Consider the following 13896-nt stretch of genomic DNA (forward strand, 5'->3'; position numbering starts at 1 on the left):
TTTTTCAGTAATATGAATTAAAAAATGATGCAATGTTGTATGTGTGTTTGGTTTTACAACAGTTTGTATGAACAACTACGATTTTTTTTCTCATTCTTGTTGAATATTACACAAATAATAGGTAATTATTTGAATTTATTTTGTTATGTTCTTGCATATTCCGAATTTTGATTCATTTTTTCTGGAACTTTAATGTGAATAATTGGTGTTATCTTTTTTTTTTTTAAAATCCATATTGCATTCTTGTAGTTTATGTTAATAATATGCTGAATGTTGATTTTTTTCTTGATTTTTAGCATGAATAATAATATGCTGGATATGTGATTACATTTTGGTGTTTGCTGATTTTTAATATGAATATTTGTGATTACATTCTTGTTGATTTTTTTTGTTGTATCCATCTCTTTGCATATTTGTGATGTTTTCTACATTTTTTTATTAAACCAAAATTTCATTTGTTTTTTATTATTAATATGAATACAAATTATTATCCTACTTGTTTTTAAATTTCTCATTGCAATTTTGTGATGTTTTTACATGTTTTTTTATTAAACTGAAATTTCATTTATTTTATTTATTATTAACATGAAGAATAATTATGATCCTACTTTTTTTTTTAATTTCTCTTTGCATTTCTGTGATGCGTTTTTACATTTTTTTATTAAACCCAAACTTCATTTAATTTTTGTTATTAATATGAATTAAAATTACTATCCTACTTTGTTTTAAATTTCTCTTTGAAAGTACTTGTAGAAGTATTTTGTGAAAACTAATCATTGGAAATACTTTTTGAAAGCAATTTGTGAAAATTGTTCTTTCAAAGTACTTTCCGAAAGTATTTTTTCAATATTTGTTATGTAACTCATTTTTTATTAATCACTAATATTCATTATTATTATTATCATTATTTATTAATTTTATCACTATTATTGTTATTGTCATCATTATAATTGTTTCCTTTTTCTATTAATGGCATGTGTGGGTTCACATGGAACTCAATGCATAGGCCCACATGGATTCTCATGTGTCAAGGCGTGGTGATGTAACTAACTGCCTTCAAATGTTTAGTTATAAATATTGAAAACCATTTTTTATATGTATGGGTAAAATGGGGGTTAAAATTGTCATTTGTGCTAAAATAAACGTTTGTGGGAAAAATAGCTCACCAAATATCCCCACCCCATTAAGTGCTTAAAATACCCAATAAGTGATTTGGCAAATGGGTCACCAAACAACATTAAGTAGTTGTTAAAATAAGCACTTACAATAAGAGGCAATTTTGTCACATCAAAGTGTTGGTAACTCCCCCCCACCCACCTTAATGGTGAAAAATTTATTTACCCACTTGGGAGATGGGTATCATTTACTCACGTACCCAAGTAAGTGATGTAGTATAGATGTAGTAGACATGTTAGGTAAGCACAATGAGTGAGTACATAATAGTTGTGTGACACATGTCCCAGTTAATGTGCCTTTCATCCAAATGTTTTTGCTCAGTTAGACAGAAATTATCTATTATTTTATTATTTCTGTCAAAATAAATAAAAATAAAAACAATGAAAAAGGAAAACCTAAACGTGTTGGGAGTTTGGACTCATTTAAGTTTTCTTTTTTATTGTTTTTTATTTTTAATTATTTTGACAAAAATAAGAAAATAATGGATAATTTCTGTCTAACGGAACAAAAATGTTTGGATGAAAGGCACATTAACTATGACATGTGTTACACAGCTATTATGTGCTCACTCATTGTGCTTATCTAACGTGCCTACTACATCCGGACCCGTAAGTGATACCCTAGGAAAATGAACTTTTCATAGACCCGGCATAAATATAAAAAATGGGAAAATTCCTAATCAATACCCTATACTTTGGTTCGAGTGACAATTTGGTCCCTGAACTATAAAATGCGACAATCCAGTACCTGAACATTTGAAATGCGACAATCCGATACTTGCCATTAACGAACCATCAACCATCCGCTATCACGTGACACCATATGCTAATTAAATAGTTAAAAATGCCAAAATTACCCTTGTTGATAATTTTTTGAGCATTTTATCCTTTCTCTTTAAACAAATAAAAGAAGGGAAAAAGGCTCTTTCACCTTCAATCCTGGGTTGGAAGACTGACGAAGGAGGATGTCCAATCTCCATTGCTGAGCACACGAATGGCTCCCTGTTGCCTTAGCAACTTACACCATAAACTATAAGCCTCTGGCATCAATCTTAGCTACACTGACATTGCTGGGTACCTCACCGACTGTCTGCCCTCCGAGATCGCCCTGCTTAAGAATGTCATGGTGTTCAACATCAGCTTCTTGGAGCAGCTCGATGTGGCTCACAATATGTTTATTAGGGCTGTACAGGCGGTGGTGTGTTAACTGCTGAGATTGGAGAACTTTATGTACTCGTTTAACTACTTCACCGATGAAGCTGCACTGATCTATGGCAATGCTGGAAGGATTTTGTTGGATGATCGACTACATTCTTGGTAAAACAAATCAATGAAATTAGAGGGAGTGCTCTTCCAATGCTTCACGACCTATCGACTACAACAAATTGAAATGCAACAACAACGGCAACAAGGGTGGTTCTGCTCCTTTCCCTGCACTGAGAGCAATGACGCCCATGCCACAACCCTCACCACTGAGTTCGGCCCACTCACCTAGATTCTTCATACCTCTTCCGCCCTAGTCAACTATGTCAAAAGGAGCACCACCAAAGACAAAGCGGCCTATTATACCACAACCTCCACCTCCGCATCTAGCTAACCAGACTAAGCATAAGCCTCCTATTAGACATTACCCACCCCACCATCACCACCAACCCATCATTATCCTTATGCATCACCACCACCACCAAGTCATCATTCTGGTTATGTCTCACCTCCTCCCCATCTCCCTTCTCCAACCCATCACCTCTATACACCACTGTCGCTACCTCCACCACATATTAGGGTACCACCACCAATCCATCATTATACAACTCCTCCACCCGAGAAGACTTCTACCCACTTCCAACCAGTGCTCCACCACCGCAAGCTTCGGTCTCTCCCTCACTCCATCTAGAGGTGAGCATTTGGTTTATTAGGTTAAAAACCAAACCAAATAAATAGAATTTTTAAAAATGAACTTATAAAATATAAAACCAAACTGAAACCGAATTATTAAAAAAACAAAAAAACGAAACTGAATTTTTTAATATTATACTAATACATATTATATATATTAATATATTTATGTATATTATATATAATATATTATATACATATTATAATATATTATGTTTTACATATTAATAATATATATTATATTATGTATATAATAAATTTTAGTTAATTCAGTTAACCGAATTTCTAATCCCAAAAACCAAATCCAAAACTGTAATTTTTAAAATTGAATTAATTGAACAAAAAAAAACGAAAACCGAAAAAACCAAACCAAACAAACTGAAACAAAAAATTTTGGTTTGGTTTTTTGGTTTTAATCGAACAATGCTCACCCCTACTTCCATAAGCGCATCATAGAATCACCTCCTCCACCACCAAGTCATGCTTCCCAACCACCATCACCACCACTAGTTGCCTCCACCACCTCCCCTAACACAACATTGGCAGCAGCCCTACCATTGCATCCTCAAAGCTATCCACCACCACCAAATCACTACACCCATTCATCTCCTCCACCAATGACATTACCACAGCCATGACAATAGACCCCTCCCACCTATTACAGGGGTATCCTACGCATCTCCTCCACCCCTAGTAAAGGCTAACCCCTGTAATAAGTTACATAGAAATTGAATAGAAACAAAATAGCAAAAAAAAAAAAACCTTGTTTGTCTTTGTTGGATTTTAATCTCATAAGAGATTAAATCCAATGGGTTTGATTGGTCAATTACATGAGAAATTGCACCTGTACACTTGATTGAAAAATTAATTTTTCTCTTACAAAACCTATTTTTGAACTTGTCCTACATTGGAAAATTATAAGCTTTGTTTTCAGTATTTTAATAGGAGCTGATTTACACTCCTTAGAATTAGTAGAAGAGAGTATGGGGGTTTGATACCGCGCATACGCGTAAGAGCGCATGTGTGCGGCGCAATGAGGCGCTTTAGAGGCACACTTTGCTCGCACTTCGCGTGGCTCGTGAAGGGCAGTTTTGGTTTTGGTGCGATGCTGACCGTTGATCGCCGTTGATGAGATCAACGGTCACGATTCGATCGGGTGTGATCAAGAGGCATAATTCAAAGTTAACAGTCATTAACTATTAATCACTTTTTAAATAGTCACAATGTTTGAAATTGCGATTGTTCAATGTACCTTCTTTGAACCAGCACCTACCTTTTATTCATACCTCTTCATAAACTATTTAAGGAGCATGAATCAGACTTAAAAAACACACATTTTCGAAATCACTTTCTTTCTCTTTCTCAGTCCGGTCTGCTACAGTCTCACAGAAGGTTTCTTCGGAGATTCTTCAACTTTGCTGGTTGTAGATTCTTGCCCAAGGCTTTGTTGTATCCTGGGAACAGATTTGCTTGTAACCCAACAACAAACTCGGTGAAACTGAGTGGGGGAAAATAACATTCTAAAGACAGTGTCTTCAGACGCGCCTTAGAGCTTCTCCTCCAAAGTTACAGTGACCCATTTTCCAACAGTCTTCACTAGCACTGCAACAAGCGTTCGTCTTCTCCGACAATGGTGGGATTAAAAAACATTTCTAGTTGTAGTAAATGCACTCTATTCTAGCTATATTTTCCCAATAGAATGGTGAATATCTTCGTATGATGCTTCCAGTGATGTTTTCCCATTGATTTCAGCTTTTCCAAATGCGTATTTCACTTATCAGCACCGATGGGGAGAATTGATCTCTTAGGAACGTTAGAGCAGTGAACAGTGGTTCCCACTTGTAGGGAAAGGTTATTATAGTGGAGCTCATTTTCATCATTTCGAAAATGAATCAAACTCGACTATTGAAAATGCAATGGGTTATTATGTCTTTTATGTGTTGGTTGACGGTTCGTTAATGGTAAGTATTAGATTGTCGCGTTTCGAAAGTTTCAGTACTAGATTGTCGCATTTTAAAATTTGAGGACCATATTATCACTCAACCCAAAGTACAAGATAATGATCGAGAATTTTTCCTATAAAAAAAGAGCATGGGTATCTCAATCAATAAGAACCAAAATCCTATTGACCAATTTTACCTTTCTCAAAATCTGTAAAACGGACTGTCCCTTAAAGGGTAAAATTTCTATGAGATGCAACCCCTCTTAAGTATGTAACAATATATATTCTAAGAATTGAATAAATAAACCCAAAGTCAAAGTCGACAAAGGCAAGTCCTTATATATTAAAAACCAACACAAGGCCATTCCCATCAGTAATATATACATTCACACCATCCTTTAATATATTATTTGTTGAGACATAAATTTACCTTACCAAAGTGATGTCTACCCTTATTTACCACAAATGACATTTTGAGATGCAAACAAACACAACAAACCTACAAGTTTGTCCAGCGGGCAAACAATGAAGAAAACTCCACTCCCCATCCCCACTCTCTGCAGCCAGGTTGTGAGCTACAACATCACCTTCCCTCTTGGCGATGCCTCACCATATTCAGCAAATGGAAAAGTAAAAGCATCAAGAATAGGATGAGAATAGACTCCTATTCATTCAAATCTATCCGAATTATAGACCAGAGACATGGAAAAGCGAAGCAGGTTTCCTGCATTCACTTGGATATCCTTTCTCCATCCAAACCTTTCTGCGTTCCCGTGTGAAGTCGCCGTTCCATTGGCTACTCTTGAACCATATTGTGCCATCTGTACAGATTTGAAGTATGGTTAATACGCTTTCAAAAGCATTTTCTTCCTTTTTTTTCAAGGAGTTATATATAACGGGGTAAAATCCGTTCCCCCAACTCTGTTGGCAGTACTGGAATTTCATTGCAGGTCTCTGTTCCAAACAGCCAGAGAAGCTACCAAGTGAGCCATTATCAGTTGGTGTTGCGTGTTGGTGCTTTCAAAAAGCATTTTGGTTTTAAAATAATTTTTTATTTTTCCTTACCTTGAACTGATGGTGATTCAGTTGGCAGGATTTTTGGCTTGTTGTAAGAAAGAGTTGGGATCAATTCCCACTGCTTGCGGGTTATAAGCATGGGAGTTGGGATATGAGCTACTAAGTACTAGCATTCATTTAAGCTCTTCGGATTTTTCACCAAACAGTTTATAACTGTTCATATGAAAATAAAATTGGCTGAACATAATAGCTGTTCAGGGGAGTGCGGCTCTCCTACCCACAAGAACCCTGTTCATGCCATTAAGAACATCTCCCATATTTGCATGTTATCATTCACAGGGAGATACTCCCAATGTATAATTGTAATATCATGTGGGTAGGCGTGGATAAGATTCATGTGGGCAGGAGATATCAATTCTGTTCAGGGGGGCTGTGGAACTAATGAGAATGCCCATACCAATCAGAAAATACATGGGACCCACATGCAAGAGATCTACTGGACCAGTGTTATATTACACTCCAGTCCGATTTTGTAGCCATTTGGATGGAGTGTAATTAAACACTGAAAATTGATGTAAAACTCCACTCACATTGAGTTTTACATCCATAATCAATATAAACATAAACTTTGATAAAAATGATGTATACATCTACATCAATAATCTTGGTTTTCATTTACATTGAACATAATTTTAAAATCGAACAGCGTATAACTCTAATGGTGTAAAAATACATTTACACCACATTCAAACGCAGCCTTAGTTAACCAAAACGTCCCTGCCCATTTCCACTTTTAACTTGTTGCAATGGTTAGATTCTACCAGTTCAAGAGATGCTAGTGATATGTCCCATACATTAGAAACGATCTAACCGTTCGACTGGTGTAAGAAGGGATCATCTTGTAAGCATGAAAATATGCTTTACGTTCTGAGATTGGAATCTACATAAACCTACAGCTAACACTAAAATAATCAACATCACAGACTGAACGGAGGTGCACTACAATTGCATCATCAGGCCACGATGACCCGAGTGAGTTATGCTCACCTCCTCAGACTTCAGCCCGCTCAGAACGCCAACCCACTCATCTTCTACACCTCTTGCCTTTGTGCACGTGTAAACTCTTTTCTCTGCGCCTTGCTTGCTCAGCTATGAGAAAGAAATAAAAAGGGACTAATTGTTTATACAAATATATAAGTGAACGGGCAAAATGGTTCATAACAATCAAGAAAATGGTAGTTTAGTGATTTAGAAATATGTAAACAGTCACATCATTAAAATCTTCTTCTTCAAAGTTAACTGATGGAATGCTATCGGAAAGGGTCTTTGTTGGAATTTGAAAGTTGAAAGGGTCTTTGTCGAAAAATAAAGTTTAAGCCCTCAAGGGGATAAGTATCAAAGCAAGGAAGGGTCTCCCTTTTCCTCCTTTTTTTTTTGAATTTTTGATTTTTTTATTTCATGTCATTTTTGTAAACAATCAATGAGGAGAGACTTGAGAGAGAGCTCCTCTTTCTCATTAACTCCTCTAATTATCTCTCATTAATAATGCAATTAACTCTCCCCCCAATAATTCATGCCATTAATTATCTCACCTATTAATTACTCCATTACATGACTAAAATTCATTAACTCTATCTATATCTATTTCAATTGTAATTCAATTATAATTTTATATCCATTAGATATATTTATAATTAAATATAGTTATTATTAAAATTAATTCAATAAAAATATAATTAAATTAATTTATATTAAATTAAAATACCTCAACATAATTATTATTTACTTCATAATAAAAAGTAATTTCTTTTTAATTGTTACTTATAACCCATTTAATATTTAATGGTACATTATTATAGGCTAAATACTCAACTTCCATTTAAAAGATAATTATTTTTTAAGTTAATTAATCAAGTTAATTGCATTTGAAAAAAAAATACTATTTGCTTCACTCAACAATAAAATAATATTTGAAATGTAAAGTTACATTTAAATTCCATTTACAACTTACCATGATTTTTTTTACATTTCTCTTAAACTCACCATGACTTTTCAAAACCTCCAAAACCCTTAGAGAGCCCCTTGTTATTAGGGGTGTCAATGATATTCAAAAATCCGATTTCAAATTCAAGATTCAACATAACCGAGTCGAATTCAAATAATTCGAATATCTAACCGGTCAAATTCAGATATCCTATTCAAACCAAATAGCTAATCGGATTTGAATTGGGGTATGACCTGATTCGATTCGATAAATATCCAAATTCGATCGATTATTTAATTCTTATATATAATATATAAATTTTTTAAATGTTTTTATATAATTTATATATATAATAATTAAATTATATAAATAATTTATATACTTTATATAAATAAAATATTTATTTTATATATTTATTAATTACCTAAAACAATTAACTAGTCAAATTCAAATTGAATCGTATATTCGAATATTTAATCGGATTCGAATTCACATATTAATTTTCAACATCTGTCGGGTATCGAATGGAATTCGGATATCAAATATTTTAATCAAATTTGAATTCGATCAGTTTACACCCCTACTTGTTATTGAGTTTTATTGATATAATCCATCCACATAAATAACCATTTAAGTAATTTATATGACCAAACTACCCCTAAATGGTTACTCACTCACTCTCTCTCTCTCTCTCTCTCTTTCACACACATTTTCTTTCTTCCTCTCACTTTTTTCCCTCTTTCACCTCCAATCCTCTTCTCTACAATAGCAGCTTGGCAATAGACACTTACACTTTTATCACTTTCATTATATGGATCTTAATTTGTCTTTTTGTACTCACTCATACTTGGGCATTCTCCAAAAAACAATGTGTTACACCCTAACCCAAGTGTAGTGTTAGGTGGGTAAGAGTTTACTTGGATGGTCCCCATAAGTGACCCACCATAACAACTTAAGCACTAATAATTTAACAGTACTGGATATGGATTTGAATAGAGTGGATTGGCAAAACAAGATTCATGTAGTCGACCCCATATACTTAGGACAAGGCATGGATGATGATGGTGATGATTGGCATGCCTCCTATTTAGTAAAAAATGCTTTTTCTATTCTTAGTTCGGTTGTTGGAAGGAAGGGGATACCCTTAGTTTGGTTGTTGGGAGGAAGAAGATGATGAGCAGTTCTTCTCCCGGTATCATGAGCTCTAAAGGGGATATTTAGGGGATGGTATGGGAAATTTGATAAAATTATTTATTTTTTAGAGTAAATAAATAATTTATTTTCCTAGTAGTACCCATCTCCTACGTGAATAAATAATTTTCTCACCTGAAAGAAAATTACCAACACTTGAATGCAACAAAAATATCCCTTTTAATAATAAATAAATGTATAAATGTTTTCATTTACCGGATAAATAACTTACAAAAAAACGCACAAGGCCTACGTAAATTAAGCATACTATCACAGCTATCTAAATATAAGAATCTAGTAGACTGGAGAGTAGCTATACAGGTTTACTTACCTGTAGCAGTGTGGAAAGATGATTGTCCACGGCCTGCTTTGCGTTTCGATGATGCTGTTCTAGACATGCTTGTTTTACCAGTTCAGACAGTGAGCTCGTTGGATCGCTTGGATGGTGGTACGTGAGTCTGATTCGATTCGATTATGATGTGTCTGTTCTTGTGCCATGCATGTAATAGTCCTTATGGCCTTGGTTTCTGCCACATCGTTGGTGGTTTGCCCAATATTAATGGTTAATCCTCCTTTTGTAGTAAGTCCATCCCCTATTTGCTCGGTCAAACCGACTTTGAGGTAGGTGTTTAAGCCCAAGACTTTTCTAGGCCCACGAATCTGTGGGCTTTGCAATCATGGAATGGGCTTACTTCTCTGATATTTGGTGAATAAAATGGTGGACCACATGGAGTTGGGTTGAATTAGAAGTCTACCCACAGGCCAAGAGTTTTCATAATGAAAGCCTTGTTTAATAAACTACTTTGTCTGGTGTTGGGTCACAGTGTTTCAACCCAATGCTTTCAATCCGCCGTTGATTTGGCCAGTTAAATCGTTCGAACTGTCATTTGGTCAGAATTTTGGGTCTAATTTAATCAAGATCCATCAGGTGGTAAAAAACTGTTGATTTTTAATCAATAACTATTCAACTTAGCCGGTTCATCTGTTAGTCTATTCGACTCGATGATCGGGTCACAGGTTACACACTCAATGCATATAAAACTTTCGGAAATCATAACTTTGCTCTCCAATGTCTAATTGGGATAATTTTTTTTTTGTTCAACCTTCATATCGGTTTTTAAAACATTGTTTCACCCAATTAAGTTAGGCGTATCGACCTCTCTTTTACTTTGTTGGTTTGACGCAGAGGATTCAATTTCTCCCATCAGGTGTAATTCCTCCTTGTAAGAGGCTCTAATTATAACCGTTACTCTTTAACGAGTATTGGTCCTTGACTCCTTGGACAAAGCAAAAGTAGAAAGTAGCATGTGCTTTAATGTTGCTTACTATCAAAGCAAGCCAAACGTGAACATGTCATTTCGCTCGAGACTAGTCTTCATCACCACTTCACCAGGCCAGGTTGCTTGTGTACATTTCATTACATGTTCAAACTTCATGCTTTAAATTAAAAAAAAGGATAAATTACAAAGACCCCCTGTAATATGGGTTCTGTGACACAAAGACCCTTTATATTTTGTTTTGCCACAGACACCCTCTGTACTGACCGTGAGACAAAGACCCTTTCCCTTAAGCCTTCCGTCCAAAAAGATGAGAGGAGAGTCCATATTTTTTAATTCCCATACTATCCTTATAATAATTATTCGAACAACTTTAACCCTCTTCTCGTTTTTTATACATTTTATCACCTTATTTCTCTCCTGCAATAAAGGGATTTTCTCGAATTACAATGGCAAAGTAGCAAGGACATCTCCCTCACGAGTTTCAACTGCACGGAATTTTTCCTTCACGAGTTTCAGCCGCAAGCTCCATTTACAGTAGCAAGGGTCATCTCCCTCACGAATTTCTATCGCATGAGATTTCTACCTCATGAGTTTCAGTTGCAAGGAGATGTACAGAGTCGGGAAGCTCTGGAAGGCATCGAAATCTAAACCTGTGCTACCGTTTGCCACTGGAGCAAAACAAGACGTGGGCCTGGGGCATGGAGGTTGGACCCACCATTTGGTTCTGTTGCTGGTGATTGTCTAACAGGAACGCCGACGTGTTGAGAGTCGGCAAGCAGCCCTGCAACGGAGTACCGGGACGTTGAGGTTCTGGTTTAAAGATGGGACCGGGGACGGGCGAGTTGCCAAACTGGACGCCGGTGACCTGTTGCACCATCTGGCGGAAGTTGGCGGGGTCGGCCATGATGAAGGTGGTGGGAGACAGCTTCAATGCCTAGGACTTGCGCTTTGAGATCTTTCCAGTGGCGGCGGGGGCAGTGTTCCGACACTTCGTGGCCATTTCGGGCTCCGATCATGAGCCCGTTGGTGTTGGCATGGTTTCGGGCTTGATGAGGTTGAAGATGGAAGCGGCCGAGTTGGTATCTGCTGCTATTGTTAGCGTGTCAGAGTCGTTGGAGAGAGACTTCTGCAGAGACTTGGTTAGGGTTTCGGTGTCACGGAGGAAAGCGTTGGAGACCCACGAGTCGGTGAAGGTCCGGAAAATCCACGACTCGAGGCTCGCCAAGTTATCAGAAGATGCCACATACTCCCTTTATCTTTCTCGCCTAGTCGCAATTCGAGTGCAATTCCAAGCGAAAATAGAAATGACAGAAATAACAAAACCTCTCACTACATAGTTTCGTTATTTGGATGAAATTCACCAGAAAATCAATGAATTTGCTGATTATGGCGGGAAGCTAGTTGTACTCGAACTGGTTAGACACCTGGAACACGTAGATCTAAAGGAGGGTACAAGTAAAGCCAGAAATCCAGGGAAAATATGAAGCGCGGAAAATAGAGAGAATAGAAAGTAGTTCATAATTCGATGAAGCTGAGATGAATTACAGAGCCTAAGAACAGTTCTGAAAGCAATGTAAAACCTAGAGGAAATACCTCAAATCAAAGCGAATCTAAGGAGAATTTGCATGAGGAAACTTCAGAACAAAGCTCAATGAACGACTAAGGAGAATTTACATGAGGAAACTTCAGAACAAAGCTCAATGAACGACGAAGAGTCGGAGGAAACCACTCCACCCTCCGAAGAGAACTAACCACAAAAGATGAGAACCAGGGAAGTGTATGTGACAGTATATATTGAGAGAGAGAGAGGGGGGGGAGGGAATAAATAAGAGAAGAAGCACAGAAAGATAAGAGAGAGAGAGAGGAGAAATGAGCATTAAATCGAGGAGGCCGCCCGTCCCCGGTTCCATCCTTAAACCAAAACCCCAATGTCTCGGTACCCGGTTGCAGGGCTGCTTGCTGACTCTTGACACGTCGGCGTTCCCGTTAGACCATCACCAGCAGCAGAACCAGATGGTGGGTCCAACCTCCATGCCCCAGGCCCACGTCTCGTTTGCGCCGGTGGCAAACGATAACACAGGTTTAGATTTTGACGCCTTCCCAACTCTGGAGTCGTGGAGAGTAAGGGTCATTTCCCTTACTGTTTTATTATTTTTCCAGACCATAGATCCATTTTCTTCTATAATTATCTTTACAATGCACTTTTGTTTTCTCTAGAAGCAATTTCTTCGTATCCATAAGAAAAAAAGAGCAAAAAAAAAGAAAATAGAAAAAGTTTAATGAAGCATTTTAGTAATTTAACATTTTCATTTGGTTTAACCGTCAAAGGGTTTTTGTCTAACGGTTAATGTTCAGAAGGTCTTTACTGCAAAAAAAAAAGTATCAGGGAGATTTTGTCACTGATTTACAAGGGGGATTTTTATAATTTATCTTAAAAAACTTAGGGTAAAATATAGAAACCTCTCCTAAAGTTTTTGATAATAAGAAAAATCTCCCCTTTAATTTCATTTTAATAAATACCTTCCCTAAACTTTTAAAAAATCCAACAAAATCTTCCCTTCTATCACTAACCCAGACGAAAAATATACAAAGTTACCCCTGACATTTGTCATTTAAAATATTTTTAAAAATCAAAATTATCCTCATTCGAGAAACAACACATTCACCATTTTTTACATTCTTTTTCAAATCAAAAGAAAATAATGTATGGCTGTGACAATGCAAAGAAGTCAAAACGGAACTGAGCAGCTTGGTAGTAAATAAGGGGATCCCGGAGGGCATTGGGTTTCGGCGGTTGAAGCCTATTTTCAGGTGGCCGGCGTAACAGGCACAGAGACTACTAAAGGAGTGTTTCTAACATATTTGAGGAGCTACAAGTCAGCACTGTAGCTGTGGTGAGGTCCGCTGGAGTGCCGTCCTCCAGCTGCAGCGACGTCCCAAAGTGACTGAAATTTTCTTTATTCAGTATACCATGGAGTGTTGTGGAGAAAAAACGATTGATTTCAATGACTGAAATTAAAGTAACGACGATAATAGAGAAAGAAGACCAAAGTGAGAGAGAACTGAGAGTGCTGTCTTCCAGTTGCAACGACGTCCCAAAGCAGTTGATAAAGCGAGTAGATTCTAATATTCTATGCAGGATTATGCAACCTTTATTAGGGTTTGGAATGCGTCTATCGAACAAATTAAACAAAGAAAACCATTAAAAAACCATATATATATATATATAGGGATCCATATGTCCATTACGAATTTAATAATAAAAAAAAAAACTCAAATTGCTTCATCCCTAACAAAACAGAAAGGTCCTCCAGAGAGCCCTCAAACTCCAATGAAAGATGAGATTCACTTCACACCTCTCTTACAATTAGATAAACACTAGGCACATTCTTTTAAACTCTTTTTTGGAGC

General features: G+C 36.6%; 1 pseudogene; it reads right to left on the reverse strand.

The window, feature by feature from the left end:
* Positions 1 to 10622: 10622 nt before the first annotated feature.
* LOC148801068 (calmodulin-binding protein 25-like) lies at positions 10623 to 12617 on the reverse strand (annotated as a pseudogene).
* Between the last annotated feature and the right edge of the window lie 1279 nt (positions 12618 to 13896).

This window comes from Nelumbo nucifera, chromosome 3, assembly GCF_055504915.1.
Source record: "Nelumbo nucifera cultivar China Antique chromosome 3, China Antique-T2T, whole genome shotgun sequence".
In the NCBI taxonomy this organism is placed as follows: Eukaryota; Viridiplantae; Streptophyta; class Magnoliopsida; order Proteales; family Nelumbonaceae; genus Nelumbo; species Nelumbo nucifera.